A 16,677-nucleotide genomic window follows, 5' to 3' on the forward strand; every position below is an offset into this window, starting at 1 on the left:
TTCATGCTCACATTTACACCTATGGGTGATTAAAGTCACCAGTTAACCTAACCTGCATGTCTTCGGACCGCGGGAGGAGGCCGAAGAGCCCGGAGGGGGTCCATACAGACACTGTGAGAACATGCAATCACTGTGAATGGAAAGCATTTCCTCACATCAGTCCACATTAGACTGTGAGCTGGTTTCACCACCTTTCACCCAGTGCACACCAGGATAGGCTCAAGCCACCTTTTGATTTTGAAAGGGAAAAGAAAAATGGACGAATAGAGGACAGAACAGACGTTTTATCAATAACACATATTGTTGCATGAATGTGAGTCTACCCATCTGATCTCCAGATTTGCCTGTCTGGTGGTCTCTGTAACAGACAACAGCCTGGCATTAAAACAGGAAATTATATTTTTTTTTAAAGATGTGATAGATGAGTGAGAACAGAGAGATGAAAAGTATCTTAACAGCAGTGTGGCATATTATACTGAGCATCTGTCCGAGCAATAAAGGCTGAGTGAAGAGGAGAGCTCCATATGGACAGATATGGATCCACATTGATGTTTAAGTCCCCGCCCACTGAGAACAGAAACGCTCATTAAAGCTGCTATTTGTAATGTTTACTAATTAACATACTATTAATATACCTGTCTAAAGCTTGTGAGGAGCACGGAAAGCTGAAAACACATCATTTGGATTACTACCATACTTGAAACTTATTAAGTAAATATTTTAGGAAACATTTCCATGTCTGATATGGAACAACATCATTTTAATCATGTTTGTGACAGACTGAAGCCCAGTATTCAGTCTTTTTAGTTCTACTTCAGTCTCTTGAGAAAATACCTGGCTCTTTAGCTGATAAATGCTCCTCTACGTTCAACAGCTAGTCTCCAGCTGTGGCTGTCTGTTGTTGTGAATTTGTTCTGTGTTGTATTGTAGGTTTTTAGAGCTTTTTTTCAGAGAACAGGGCTGAACAGAAGCAGAAACCAAAGTGAGCTAAGACCGGCTAAAAATCTTTGTCGAGTTAAAGAGAACATGAGTGGCAATTCTCTGTGGGATAGTCACTGTGGGTGACACCTTTCACATGGGCCACTTTAAATATAGAGAATATTAACTAACTGAGCATTAAATCAGTAGGTCAGTGTTTGGGGAAAACTGCTGTTATTTGCATTATTTCCTGGAGTGAGATAAAAATATTGATATCAGTCTAATGTCTGTGTGTTAAGTACAACCCTGGAACACTCGTTGTGTTTTCCAGCTCATGGTGAACCAAGCTTATCATGAAGCCAGCTGGTTAATGTAATCCTTTTCCTCTTTTGTGAGCAAGTTATTTCAGCAATAATAATAATAATAATAATAAAATAAATAAATAAAAAAATACAAACCAAAAGCAGGGGGAGACTGGCTGACTCTGCTCAAAGTAAATGTCTAAACCTCTAACTCCTACCATGTTTTGGCAGCTCTCAGTTCCCAGCACACAATCAGTGTACTCTTTCTGCTAAGATAGTGTTACCATAGCCTGACTCCAGCTCTATTACTTCAGGCATTGACATAAACACATATCAACATGTTGTCATCCCAGGTTATCAGATATTGACACCACTTTGTAGCACACCCATTGGTGTCTCATCCAGACACACAACATCCCCTTGAGTGTCTGTGTGAGTCATCTGGATCTCATTACGGCCAACAAGAATCACCTTTGCTGAGCCAGCACAGCTCAGTGACCCTTGTCATTTCTTTGATTTCTAATCAGCATTATTACTACAGAAGTTTTTCTAGACCAGCTTATTCATGAAAGTCTTTCTAACATGAAATGGCATTTCAGTTAAATTTAGGGGAGAAAACTACCTCATTAGGTTTAAAGATCTCCCAGGTTTGGTTTCACTCAATAAGTTGCTATCCTAAGTTATCGAATTATTCCTTTAAAAAAACAATAAGTGAGCCATATTAATCAGTATTAAAAGGTTATGTTTTAATTTATATTTTGAAATCTTAGTGTTTTTTCTAAGTGTGATTAATTCTGAAAGCTGGACAGTGAGGCAGTACTTCAATTCATCAGTTTGAGCCTCAGAAGAGTACAGACCGCTGAGAATAGCCGGGGGTCATTTGGAACTCATTATGGGGAACAAGAGTCATCTTCGCTCAGCCAGCACAGAAGCCCAGTGACTCACATCATTTCTGTGATTTCTAATCAGCATTATTTCCATGAGAGCTTTTCTGGCACAGCTTACACTCCAAGGCCAACCCTCCTTTAAACGCCCCACGAGACACATATCTGTATTGGAGCAAAGAACAGGTAATTAGTGAAAGGGTTTACCTCGCGTCTTTAACATGGGCCACTTGAACTGCAATCTTTTGGTCTCGATAAAAAGTGATGACCTGAAAGTGAGCTAATATGAATTCTAATAAAGCTTTGATTAAATCAATTGCAAAGTCATTTACAGAGGTTAAGAAAAACAATCATGGTTGGGAGTACTTCTCATGACTGATAGTATAGTGTGGTCTCAATGCCACCAGTTTCTTGTAATTTCCTGAACATGCCCAGCTAAAGAGGAATGCCCATTTTTCACAATTGTGACATAGTGCTTTTTTTTTTTTGCTGGGTAAACTTTTTCTATCTATATTTCTATTCTTTTCTACAGCCATGGTGTCTCGAATGAACAGGCATCTGATGGTTGAGCTATTATGACTGTAGAGCTAAGCACTATTGTTGATTTATTTTTAATGAGTTTTCCAATTATGCAAGCAATAATACCCATTAGAAGTTATCCAAGAGAGCCGTGGCTGTGGAGCAGGCCTGTGCTGTATAACTTTTGCTTTCAGCTGCAGCATTGTGAGACTCTTGGGCCTTACTCTGAGAAGGGAAACACTAACAAAAAAAAAAAAAAACAAAAAAGTCAGGTGTGAGTGAAAGCACATTCTGTTGTGCTATTAGCATGCCATTTTCTTTGCTTTTATTGAAAGAGAAGTTTTGTTTTGCTCCCAGGAGTGAAACCAGCTCTTTTAACATTTAACAGAAAAGCTGTGGGCAAGTGTGTGTTTATGCGCGTGTGTTTGTGTCAGTTGATTCCTGACAGGAACATTAATCATTGACTGTGGGCAGACACAGATCAATGTGGAAAGGTTTGCGTCCAGACCCTGCTGGGAACATTTCTCAGTCACAGTGCTGGAGTGGCAGGCTGTAAATCAGGGTTTGTTTGTTGGATCAGAGGCAGGTTTAACAGCTGTTGGTGGCAGCTAATATCATAAACACTTGAATACAGGGGAAAAAAAATACCCAACACACACAATTCTTCTCACAGTTGACTTTTACTGTCACTTGTGTGCGGTGAAAGGCTAGGAACTGGAGAGCTGAGGAGTAACTATGCAAATCCAAACTTTGTTTTAATGTCTTGCCCCTCTCTATAGCCTATGGTGGTAAATATTAAAATACAATTTCATCCAAAAATGAAAATTCAATAATTATCTACGCACCACCATACCAATGGAAAGTGGAATTTTATGCTTCTTCACAGCAGTGCAGCATTCAAATGGGGACTTGTTTTAGAACAGCATAAAAAACATCAACAATATTAAAAGAAAAAAAAAAATCAGCTTGTCTGACATAACCCAAGTCTCTGGATCAACAACACTGTGGACTGATTTGAAAATACATGACATTATTTACAAACCTTTTTTTAAGCCAAAATCTTCATTTTTGCTGCTAAATTAAAAGTATTAGTGCACAAAGTGTATGGATGAACAGATAATGAATTTTCATTTCCTTTAAGACACTGCGCTGTTGTCAATTCAATTCCATTCATTTTATTTGTATTAAGCCACACAACAAAAGTTATCTCATGACACTTTCCAACCAGGGCAGGTCTAGACCAAACTCTTTCATTTAGTCTTCAATACAGATGAACCAAACATTCCACCATGAGCAAGCACTTGGAGTCAGTGGTAAGGTAACGCTTCCTTTAAGAAGGCAGAAACCTCGGACCACCACCAGCGTTGTGTGAGAGAGAGAGTGAAGGAGGGAGAGAGAGCGAAGGAGGGAGACAGGGGACATACACACAAAGATGCATTGCAACAGCAATAACAACCGAGTCCTGGAACTATATGCAATAATGATAATATATGTACACTAAGTACTATAATTATTATAACAACAACAAAACAACATTGATAGTAATAATAATGATGTAGACGTCAGTTACGTCAGCAGTCAGTGTCAAGCAGGAACCTGCAAGGGGAAGAAGCACCAAAACTCTGGGGAAGACGTTTAGTGAGTTACACGCATTTATAGAACATGAATATGTGCAGAAGAGTTGAGGGACATATCCTAATAAGATAACTGCCACTTTCCTTATAGCTGGGCTATATCATCAGAGAATTTGTTTCTTAGATGTTTATGGCCCAGCACAATAACTTCAGTTTTATGTGAGTTTCAAAGCAGAAAATTGCAAGTCATCTAGGATTTTATGTTTTGAACACGTCTTAAGTTTAGTTAAAGGATTGCTTTCATCACATATAATTCCATGTCATCTGCATAACAGCGGAAATTTATGGAGCGTTTCCAAATAATATCACCAACAGGAAGCCCGTGTTAGATGATTAGTATTGGTTCAATCACAAAATCTTAATAAAACCATATCCCATCCAATGCGTGATAAAACAAACGAAAGGTGTTACTGGTGACCCTGTAAAGTGATTAAAAAATAGAATCGAGAAATGAGATGTTGCTAAATCTGAGACAAAATGCTTGAATAGAAAACAGTCTTCAAAGACTGTTGGGTATTTATGTTTTATACTTAGCTGTGTGATTCAAATTTACAATTAATTCATGAGAGACACAATCTAAGGCTAGTAAAACATCTTATAAACCCTAAATATTGTGGAATTACAGACTGATGAGCTCCTGTGCTCAGGGCTCCATCAGAACCTCGCAGTATGTGTTGGGAGATCAGACAACTTAAAAAGACAATTTTGAAAGATGCACAGAACACAAAGAACCCACAAATGTATCCTGTCTAAGATGTAATGCATTCAGATTCAACCTATAAATGAATCCAAAATAACTGCACAGAAGCATTGCAAAAATAAAAGATGATGATCAAAGATAGAAAATGGACGGATAGATGGATGGATTCATACCTGTAAGTTAACTTGTTTTTACCATCACAATTTTCCAGTCACTCACTTTTATGTAGACACACACTTCAAGATCATATAGTCACGCATTCACTTGTGGACCATAAACAGGAAATGTCAATCGTCATGATCATCAAATGTCCAAACAGTTGAAACAATATGAAATGACATATACTTTAACATCTGTCTCTGTCAACTATAAATTCTACTCTCCTGAAGATAAGAAAGGTCTAGACACTATTGTCAATTAAAAAACAATAAATAAATAATAAAACAAAGTTCTCATTTATTATGTATGTAATGTGTCTCCACTATAATATATATTATAATATAATATATATATAAGTATATATATTTTTACATACACACACTGAATTCATATTCTGCATTTGACCCATCCTTAGTTGAACACACACATGCAACACCCGGCAAATTACATGCAGTGAAACACACACAGGAGCAGTGGGCAGCATCAAGCGTCCGGGGAGCATATTGGGGGGGTTAAGTGCCTTGCTCAAGGGCACATCAGCCGGCTAATGGGGGGGGGCAATTTTTTTGCATTAAGCACTCCACTACACCCAAATTTTTCCTGTCCGGTGGGGGAATCGAACCGGTGACCCTCCGATCACAAGCCGCTTCTCCAACCTCTAGGCCATGACTGAACAGTGATTTGTATGGATGTACAGTAGGTCCACCAAATGTCTAGCAGTACCTATTTCACAGTGTGTGACCAGGACTGAACATTTGTTCGACTTGATGCTGTTTTTATGATAAAAAAATCATCTGAAAACACAAGCAGCCTGTAGGCACCAATCTCCATGTATCTTCCATAGCCCAGATATATAGTTCAGTTTCTGCTGCAGTATATGTAGTACATAGAAAGCCTACCCATACAGCCCCAGTGCACCACTATAAATCCAACTGTAGAAAAGGGCCTCTAAGAAGCAGAGCAAATAGCTGATGCTCATGATGATGTCATCTGGCTTTCTCAGAGTTCACCATGTCAGCCCCACAGTACAGAACGACCCGTGAACCTCCTCATCTCTAACACATGTGGAGAGGCCAACAATTTTATCATCTTACGTCACTATGCGTCAAGTTACAGATGCATACAAAATGCAGAAATAATGGCTTGTGTAATACATGTTAGCCATACTGATGTCTTTAAAGCTAGACCTGAGGCTCCACTCTCTGTCTTCCTTCTGCCTCTACAATACTTGTTGACTTCCATCTTTTCTGTATTTCCTTTGTTTGAATCCAGTGGATGGTGGAGAATTGTCAGCAGCTCTTATTGGCAAAGACAAAAATCTGCTATTCTGAGATGTATCTTATTGATTCCTTTTGATGAACATATATGTGGGTCTAGCAAAGGATTCTGCCCTGGGGAGAAATACACAAACAGATATACAGTGTACGCATATACAGGGAAAAACAGAGCAAGACATGTAGATGTCCGTTCATGTACAATCGGACAAGCAGCACAGCAGAAACACACTGAGCCTTTATTTCCATGTAATTGGATATAGGGCTGTCCTGCAGATTAGATTTACAGTAATTAGTCTTCTCATGTGGAGTGAACACAGCCAGTGTCTCTGTATTGCATTATTAGGCGTACCCCTTATTAATACTGGTAAACAATAAGGAGAACCACAAACACAATCAGCAAAAGTGCTCTGTATTTTTAGGAGGAATATGTAGTTTCCACCCACACCTCATGTACCTGCTGTGTCTGAGGATTAAAGTGGCTGGTGGTGAAGAAATAAAAAGGAGACAATGGCAGCAGGTCTGCTCCTGGTTCCCAGCTGTTCTCTGTCATTGGAAGCGTTGTTGCAGAGATAAGCCCATGGCTATTATAGCACAGGCCTCCATCCAGCCTGTCTGACCACCTTATCTACTCCTGCTATAATAACCCAGCCACGCCGTCAGCCTGGACATGGATAAGGGTGTCAGTGAACAAGTTGGTGTGTGTATGTGTGTCCTAAGGTTACACCAGTATGGGACTGCAAGAATACTACTCCAACACGTTAATTCACTTTAATTAACTTTTCAACAACAATCATTTCATAGACTTCTTCTATAAAAATATAGGGCACTAGTTTAACACTACCTTTCATGCAGTGGTGTAACAATATGAATGTAATGTGTTTGAATACAGTGGGGTCACACCATACTAAGCTCTCCACTGACCATTCTAGCTACCTCCAGTGAAACAAGTATGTAGGAATATTCTTAACAGGTATTTTGTAATATTTCACTGTTCATTCATTCTTTGATACGAGATTTGTTTGTTTGAAAAGTAATTTTAATAGATATATAACCTTTAGGAACATCAGTTGGAAATTCTATCTTTCTGCATCATGTGTGCAAGACAAATACAGGGTTAGGAAAATAATATGATTATGGTAAATTAAGCATAGTCAAAGTGAGACAACTAAAATACTTTCTGTAGCACTTAAGGTTTGAGAAACACTGGTTTGATTAAAATCAAGACTAAGGCCACACACATGTTGACTTTAGCCACTCGTGAAATAAAGCTTCTACTGCTACCATTCATTTGAAGTGAGCAATGCAGAACAATGCAGAGTCATCCACTAAAAAATGGAATGAGTCTCTTTGTGAGAGCACATTTATGCTATAACCTGACCCTAAACCTAAAATTACAACAATAATAGAAATAAAAAGATTAGGATTTCAGGTTCAAGATTTGAGCTACATCAAGAATAAATTTTTTTGTTACTTTTGTTACTTTTTGTTGAAATATTCTCTTATTTTTACCAAAAGGTGCCTCCCAAAAGGTACAACGCTAGGGATGAACTCTTAGCTTTTTATGACCCCATGACCTTATCTGTAGGACAAATTCTACTCGTATAGCCCCAATACTGGTAAGACTCTGGTAATGAAACCTTCAGTATAGCACATTTTTTACATTTTAGTAGGCTGTTAAATGCCACAGCCTCTAGGGAGCATTAGTTAGGCTTAAACTTTCAGTTTTGCAATTTATAGTAACAGGCCAACATATGCCAGCATCTGTCTGTGTGTTTATGTTGTGTTTGTGCAAAGTTTCCCTCTGCTCGAGTTTCCGTCATAAGTCCCGTCTAATCACTTTGCAGCTGGAGTCGCTCATAACTGACGAACATGGGACTCATAAGATGGAAGCTGCAAAAACAGATGTCCTCATGAATTAGTGAGGCACCCATGAAAAATTAACAGATGACCCAGGACATAAAGCCAGGGGGCTTATGCTCATTTAATTCTTCCTTCAACATGCAGTATGCTGCCTCCAGTCATTGTTTTCACTGTCTGTCCCCATCCAGCTGTAGCAGGCCTGTTTTTAGATGTGGCAAATTATTAGTGACAGAAATGTGTCTGTCAAATAAATAACAACACAGGATCTAAGATAGTTGGCTCCATCTCAGTCGCTGCTGAATGGCTGAAAAGTGGTTTTGTATATTATATAATGTATATTATCTGTGTAAAATTCCTGGCCACTGCAAGCTCCAGAGCAGGAACAACTATTTTTGAGTGCTTGATTCCTTGTGATGAGATGACATGCCACAAGAAGACCTTCTCTGAGAGAAACAAATGGCACATACATGAAAAGTTCACCTCCAAACAGCATATTCATTCTTTGCTTAGCCTGAAGAACAGAGTTAGAATAAAGACTTACAACCATATAGTTGTAGTTGTCAATGTAAGATAACTGAAGTGGGTCTATTTCCAGCATTATCCCACTGCTATCCTTGAAAAGACCTGCCCTACTCTAGGCCATCTCATTTGCCCTATTCTACCTCTGATTGGCTTACCCTGATATTCTTGAGTTAACAGTTTGAGTCAAGAATACAGGCTGCATTCTAATACCGTGTCTGTGCTTTTCTTGTGGTTGTTTTATAAAACACACAGCCGCAGAGTTGATACACTGGGTTGCAAGCTCTTTGGCTGGGCTGCCCCCTCTAACATACATTGCTTTTGACAATGTGGCCTGTCCCTCTGCCTTGCCCAGAGAAGCTTCAGGAGCAAAGAAGTGATCATAAGAGGAGTAGCAAGCTGGGGAGGATGGACAGCAACAGCATAAACCTGGCGGACAACAGGGCGTCACCGGTGTATGGTGACGTGGTGTCTCTGGCATCTGTGTCAAACATATGCCAAATATATAGACCAAACAACCATGCCAACCACGCCTTGGGAAGATTGTTTGCTACTTAAAAGAGCAAATATAACAATTCCTGACCTGAGGGAGGACCTCTGATGACTTTCCAATGAACTGTAGCGGAACGACCTGCTCTTGACTGACAAGTGAATAGTTGATCTCAGTACAGCCCTCCAGGACAATGTTCAGTGGCAGCCCTCTACCTGTCCACTGATTTCCTCCTGCTCTACACCAAAATGCCAGCAGCAGCTGCAAGAAGCATTTTGAATAAGGCTTCCTCACTAGCCTAAGGCTTCCCAAACATGACATTGTTCTGTCGAATGACATTCTGGCTCACTCTGCTTCTTCTCCTCCATCCATGGCTAGAAGGGGTCATGGTGTCATGAGGCTCGAGGATCAGTAATGCACCAGCTGATAAACGGTCCACCTTGAAGCCTGACCAACATCACGAGGAACAGCCTCCTCCTCTGCCCACTACAAAATAAAGATGCTGAAAGAGGCTGTAACCAAAGAGTCCAGAGGTCTTCCCTGCCCCATACCAACAAAGAGGCCACCTTGCAGGTGGGATGTCACTGCTTCTTCACAACACTCGCTTGTTGGGACTTGAGTCTCTAACCTTATCACAACAGGTGGAAGCAAAACCTATACCCTCCAGCATTAAGGACTCACAGCAGCAATCTTCTTGTCCATTATTCCCCCTGCCATGCTGATCACTGGGATTTCCAAATATCAGCTTCTTTAATGCAGTCACACAATACTTCCCTGGAGCAACGGTCCCAACCTTCTTGGATAAAGAAAAAAAAGGGGATTTGAATAAAGAGTTGTGGAATGTCTGCTCATCTGTCTGGTCCTATCTCCACACTAGCCCATGGAGTGGAGCTTTTAAAAAGGATACTAAGGCTCCACACCTGGCTCCAGTCTACCTGCAGTGCCCAGGTAGACTTTGGAATTGTTCCTCCTTCTTTAGAACTGATCGAGTCCACCCAAGCAGGCTGGGCAACAGGATGCAAACAGCTAACTAGCACCATGCTATACAGTCCTCTCCACTTGGTTGAATGTTTATGTCTCACACTCACTCCTCAGATCTCTCACATTTGTCTATGGTGTCTCTGTGTGCCACTACCCACACTAAACTCCCACCTATTGGTTTCATGGCTGCCTTGGAGAGAAGTCAGAGAGAAAGGCCCTCACCTTTCCAGTGGAAGTTGGCTGTAGAGGCTACAACAGGACTTCCACTCAGCCATTTCTAAGGACTGTCAGGATCACTGGTACCAAACTAAGGAAGGCCCTCAAAGACCTAGCAGAGGAGACAGAATAAGGAGGCATCTGGCGGCTCTGACTCAGAAGAAAGGACAAGGCTTGGGGAAACCAGGAACCCTAGGGTCAACTGCATGAGGCTGCTCCACCACTCTGAGATGTTCTGGGGTCAAAGGAGCGAAGCATCAGTAAAAGATCGCTCCCAGTTGAGGACACTTTAGTCAGCCCAGTAGCAGCATCGGAAATGCGACCGGCAGAAATGCCCAGCAGGTGGTCTCACCTCTGCTCTTACAACAGGTTCTTTTGTGAATTTTAAAATCCTAGCTTTTAAACTAGTGTGTGATGACCTGATTTATTGTATTATTATTAGAGTTAATATACCTAACATGGGCTTAATAAATTTACTAAGTCACTGTCTTCTGCTGTGCTTAAATTTGATGGGATCATTATAGCTGGAGACTTTAACATTCACATAGACAATCCCTCAAATTCATTTGCCCTTTAATTTTTAAACCTGTCCAGATTTTCTAATATTGTGCAGCATGCATCCCATACATAACTGTGGCCACACGCTTGATGTAATTTTTTTCCTTTTTACTACTGAATGTATCACCTAAATATTTTTAACTTTGCCTCACCCATACACTTATTATCTTTGATCACCTATTACAAAATACAAAAGGGTAAAATCTGCTCTCGCCTCTTTAGTGATCTATCTGCAGTCTCCTTTACCAGCTTCTTCACTTACCTACCTAACCCTAACCCTAACCCTAGCGAATTACCCCCCCATGCTTTAGTAAAATCAATGACCATGTAGACTGGTTTAATGAGCTATACATATCAGCTTAACATTTCTGCTCCTTATACTTTCAGAAATGTTCCAACCACTATCACAACTCTCTGGATAAATAACAACATTAAACGTCTTAAAAGGGAATGTAGGAATGCAGATAGAAAAAAAATTAAAACTAAGGCACAAACTGCCTATTTTTCTAATGTGACCCAAGGTTTTTGTTTACTACGATTAACCTGCTTGTAAATCTCCCTCCACCTGCCTAATCCATTCTCCCTGGCATATGTCCTAGCTTTCTCTCTATTGTCAACTGTTCCTTCACATCTCAGTCTGTACCTCACTTCCTTAAAATAACCAGCCTTTTCTTAAAATACTCTCTTGACCCACCCTATTTACAGAATTACAGACCAATCCCTAAATTGTCATTCATATTCGAAATCCTGGAAAATAGTTACAGATGAAATCCTGCAGTCTATAGGGGTTCGTAACATATTTCAAACTTTGTAGTCTGGTTTCTGTCATTTGCACAGTACCAAGACTGCTTTACTAAGGGTAGCAAATGACATATTTATGTGCACTGACAAAAGCAACCATATCATCAACATCCTCCTTGACTTAACAGCTGCCTTTTTTGCATGCCATTTTATTAGACAGGCTGCATAATGGGTGCAGAACTGCTGTGTGGTGTCCCTCAGGGGTCAGTCCTGGGACCAATATTTTTCTCTTTATATATGCTCCCTCTGGGTCAGAATGAGATTCTGATTCTGATTGTGTGGTGTCCCTCAGGGATCAGTCCTGGGACCAATATTTTTCTCTTTATATATTCTTCCTCTGGGTCAGTTGTTCAGCAGGTTTCGCTCCTACTGAAATATTGTTAAAATCATCATGTCATCAGCAGATCTCAACCTTTTAGATCACACCTTCATTTTATTTCTTTGTATAGATCATTGTAACTCCTTTACACATGGCTCAGTCAAACTGTTGTAAGTCATTTACAGTTCATAATGCTGCTGCCAGACTGTTAATCAGTACTAGTCAGTCCCACACCACCCCTGTTCTTGCATTTCTCCAGTGGCTTCTGATGTAACTTAATATACTACAAAATCCTGCTGATCACGTTGAGGGCTTTACATGACCTGGCCCCCAGTTATATTTCTCATCTCTTATTACTGTAGTCTACTTCTTGACCACTTTGTTCGTCAAACCTCGGCTCTCAAAGTTTCAAAATAAAGTTTTTATTCACAAAAGTACCAACTGAAAATCACTCTTCACAGAGGAAAACACATACACTAAACTAAGAAACAAAAACTCACTAAACTGAAGCTAGGCTAAAAAAAAAACAAAAAAACCACAAAATCACTTGAACAAAGTAACAAAATCTGGCAATTGCAGTGACAATGGCATGGAACTGACACTGGTTGTCTGACACAAGGGAGAAGAAGAACTGGCAGAGCACAAAGGGAGATGAGGACTATATATACACACATGAGGTAAGGCCACAGGTGGAAACAATCAGGGCGGAGACAGGTAATCCCAAAGGAGGGAAAACAGACAAAGGGAAAAAGCAAAGCTGACGACAATAGACACAGAGAGGAAGTAGTGACAAAATAAAACAGGAAATCAGAAAACAACATAGACACAAGACACAACTGATAAATTAACTGAACAAGGTTTCCTGGACATGACAGCTAGCTTCCCCAAACCATTAGATCTATTATTATGCAGACTATTTCAGTAGCTTTTAAAAACCCACCTCTACAGGTAAACCTTTTTATCCTGGGATAGAGTTCAGCTTATTTTAATTGCACTTTGTTTTATTGTAGTATATTATTTTCTTTTGCCCTGTTTGGGGTTGTTTTTTGTTAATTCCTTCAGCTTTACAGAACAATGTATGCAAACATTCTAAAAAACAAACGATAAATACATTTTACAATACTATTGCCTGTCATATTCTTTTTCAGACTTTAACAATGAAATAAAATAATTTGCAAAACATAACTCATGTTGCTTTGATAGCAACAGTTCAGCTAGCTTCAATTGCCACAGAAAACACTGAGCGGTTAGACACTCATGGCCCAAGAGTAACAACTTCTCTTAACTTATTTCTGTAGCATTTGGCTAAATGCATCACTCACTGCTAATGATATTAGCACTCAGTCTTTTAAGTTGAATGCCATTAGCTTAATTAGCCGGTCAAGGCAGATGGCCGCCCATCTTGAGCCGGGGTCTGCTCCGAGGTTTCTGCCTTCTAAAAGGCAGTTTTTCCTCGCCACTGTCGCCAAGTGCTTGCTCAAGGGGGAATGTTGGGCTCTCTCTATTTCACAATTTAATTAAAGAGTTTGGTCTAGACCTTCTCTAATTGGAAAGTGTCATAAGATAACTTTTGTTGTGAATTGGCGCTATATAAATAAACTGAATTGAAATAAACTGAATTAATTAGCGCCTCATGTCACAATTGGCTTTCTCTGTAACTCACCAATTAAGCAGGTCGTCTGTATCACTCGGCAGATTTCTGAGAGTCAGGATCTCGCGTTTGCCTGACGCGCACATTCTAACCTGCCTGCTGCGAACATGAGTTCTGATAGGCTTGCTACATATTTAACTCTTTCAAGCCTGGTTTACATTATTAACCTTTGTGACCTGGATTACATGGTGGTGATAGAGGTAGCAATCCCAAGCGACAGCAACATCAAGAAGAAGGAACATAAGAAGCTTTAAAAATACCAAGGGCTCAAAGAAGAGCTAGAAAAGATTTTTAAAAATATTAAATCTCCATTTTGAACTGTCCAGTGGAGGACAGTGCTGCGAGTGAATGAGTAAGCAAGCGGTGTCACAACACATTTTAGCTGCGAAATCTAAGTGCCTTGTTCTCAAGCCCAAATAACAGAGCAGCTTTAATACATTTGGTGACATGTTTCTGCAGTTGGTGTTTCTGTGGGTGTCTGCTCCAATTAGCTCTCTCACAGCTCTTTATGTAAATCTTGTAAAGCCACATTCATGACTATGTGTGGTAAATGGGGATGGTCAGAGATTTTATATTGATGCATCTGCACACAGTTCAGTTCAGAGACTTGCCAAAATAAAAACTAAACAAGTATGCATCAACAGAGCATAGAACATAAACTCTTTTTCTTTTACACAAGGGCTTATTCTGTTAGACTGACATGCAGGTTTAGCAGTTAAGATAACATTTGACCACTCGGACTAAATAATCTCAAGTATGTGGAGACATAGGCCTACATATGTGGGTACATTCCACCAACATGTATGGGCATTAACAGGCATTACAATGCCATAACATTCTCCACATGAGCAGGTCACTATGTTGTTCGCCAGCCTCCGTTTTCCATGTAAGAATGTGTGTCTGAATGTGGAATGTTGGAATCGAGCACTGTATAAATGCAGTCCATTTATCATTTAGTGTTTTGGAACCTGCAGGGATTTGCTCCCACTGAGCCACAAGAGCATTAGCTGGGTGATAAGGCCTGCAATCAGCATTCCAGTTCATCTCACAGGTGTTAGATGGGGTTGAGGTTAAGGCTCTGTTCAGGCCAATCAAGTACAGAAAACAATTTCTTCACGGAGCAGTTTTTGTACTTGGGGGGTGTTATCATGCTGAAACAGAAAAGGGATAAACAAACTACTGACACAAGTCAGAGAAGTACTAAAATATCCATTCAGACTATAACAATCATATTTGCTTTTACTGTAACTAAGCGGTTCTGACCAATGAGAAAAAGCAGACTGAGTCTTTCCCTCTTAAATCAGAGGGTCAAAGCCCTGAATTTTAATAACTAATCTTTAAACTAGCCCACTTAGTCTGTAACCATATGTTTGGGTCTTGTATATCGATGCACACTAACAACAGTTGGCCTGGATTTTCTGAACTGTATGCTGTGTAGAGTTTCATTATGACAACTGCGTGATGGTTCAGTTGCAGTGTGTGGTGGACACAATGTGTAACATTGGAAGAAAAAAAAAAAACATTCTGTTCAGATTTTCATCAAATGAACAGGAACAGATGTTAGCAAGGGACTCATTGCTGTGCATGCTGTTGAATCTCTTTTGCATTTCCCCTTTGGCTAACAAATAATTTTACTTATTAAATGCTGTACACAGTGGTTTGGTTTACACAGTTACTTAAGTTACTTATGAATTAAATGTAGCCGGTATCACTGCAGCTGTCTACTTTCATGTGTTTCCTTAGTACATAGCCAAAATGTGTTTTCCTTGTCCGCAAACAGCAGGAATGTTGCTTTGGCTCTTTGTGAGGTTGAAAACCAGAGCCAGAAAACAAGACCTAAAATAATGTGACAGAAATTCAGTTTAAAGGATACAATCACATTTTTTTCAGGTTCATCTTTATATAAAACTCCCATACATGCATATTGAAGTGGAGTGGTGAGTGATTTGACAGTTTTAAATCTTCAGAGAAATTCATTGGCTGTTTCAAGCTGGGCAGTAGGCTACAGGACATTTCAAAACTGAGACAAAGATTGCACTTTTAGATTGTGGGTTGTGATGGTGATTGAATAGTTTGTGATGTTATTGTTTTGTCAAATCACCCACCACTATCTTAAACAGGTTCTGTGTGTTGTAATTTAATTATAGGAGCAGTAAAAGATTTATGAGCAGCTACAGTATGTTAGCAATGACTGTCAAACAAATACAGTTGTGAAATGTAGAGTGAAATGTGGTATACATTTGTATCAGCATAAAACAGAACATTAAAACTGTAAGGCCCACTAGTAGATGTGGACGATAATACAGTAGCAATAGGGAATTGTTTGATATAAAGTTTGATAGTTTCACTTTCATGCATTAAATTCAAACCACAGTGGAAGCACATAACAAATACTCTCTTGGTAATCAGAATCAGAATCGTCTTTGTTGCCATGTAAGTGAAGAGGTTTCACATTACAAGGAATTTGTCTTGGTGATTGGTGCATACATAGAATGAAAGAACGAGAAACATATAATAGTAGAATAAAATAAAATAAAATAGAATAAGGTAAAACAAAATAAAATAAGATAAGATAAGATAATGGAGTGTGTTATGACTGACATACAAAGACCCAATAATAACTATCAGGAAAGTCTGCCTTCCTAAAATGTTTGATAAATAAATAATAATAAACAAAGATGCCACAGTTTTTAAGGACCAGGAGGTACAGTGTTACAGAGAAATAAAGTCGCAGAACACTTCAGCCCCTTAAAGATCCCCATTTAGTATTTAGATAGTAGGAGTGTTGGTGGACTGTGCAGCTGCGACTGTTCATCAGCATCCTACGTTTTCTCCTCCACTGCCTGCAGAGATCAGTGACAAGTGTCAGGAAATGTCATCAGAGTGCCA

The sequence above is a fragment of the Scatophagus argus genome, chromosome 9 (genome assembly GCF_020382885.2).
Source record: "Scatophagus argus isolate fScaArg1 chromosome 9, fScaArg1.pri, whole genome shotgun sequence".
NCBI lineage: Eukaryota > Metazoa > Chordata > Actinopteri > Scatophagidae > Scatophagus > Scatophagus argus.